The 590-nt window shown below is 41.2% G+C and overlaps 1 non-coding gene across 1 annotated transcript; it reads right to left on the reverse strand.

The window, feature by feature from the left end:
- Window positions 1–223: 223 nt before the first annotated feature.
- On the reverse strand, window positions 224–331 carry LOC112774419 (small nucleolar RNA R71). The gene has a single exon (XR_003188911.1). It is a non-coding gene; the product is annotated as a small nucleolar RNA R71 (small nucleolar RNA).
- Between the last annotated feature and the right edge of the window lie 259 nt (window positions 332–590).

Consider the following 590-nt stretch of genomic DNA (forward strand, 5'->3'; position numbering starts at 1 on the left):
ATCTGAAGATCCTTTTCAGTTCTTAACTGAATTCTTGCAGATATGTGATACTGTTAAGACTAATGGAGTAGATCCTGAAGTCTACAGGCTCATGCTTTTCCCTTTTGCTGTAAGAGACAGAGCTAGATTATGGTTGGATTCTCAACCCAAAGACAGCCTGAACTCTTGGGATAAGCTGGTCACGGCTTTCTTAGCCAAGTACTTTCCTCCTCAAAAGCTGAGCAAGCTTAGAGCTGATGTTCAAACCTTCAGACAGAAAGAAGGTGAATCCCTCTATGAAACTTGGGAAAGATACAAACAATTGACCAAAAAGTGTCCTTCTGACATGCTTTCAGAATGGACCATCCTGGATATATTCTATGATGGTTTATCTGAGCTATCAAAGATGTCACTGGACACTTCTGCAGGTGGATCCATTCACCTAAAGAAAACGCCTGCAGAAGCTCAAGAACTCATTGACATGGTTGCTAATAACCAGTTCATGTACAGGTCTGAAAGGAATCCTGTGAGTAATGGGACGCCTATGAAGAAGGGAGTTCTTGAAATTGATACTCTGAATGCCATATTGGCTCAGAACAAAATATTGACTC

This window comes from Arachis hypogaea, chromosome 18 (assembly GCF_003086295.3).
Source record: "Arachis hypogaea cultivar Tifrunner chromosome 18, arahy.Tifrunner.gnm2.J5K5, whole genome shotgun sequence".
Classification (NCBI taxonomy): Eukaryota; Viridiplantae; Streptophyta; class Magnoliopsida; order Fabales; family Fabaceae; genus Arachis; species Arachis hypogaea.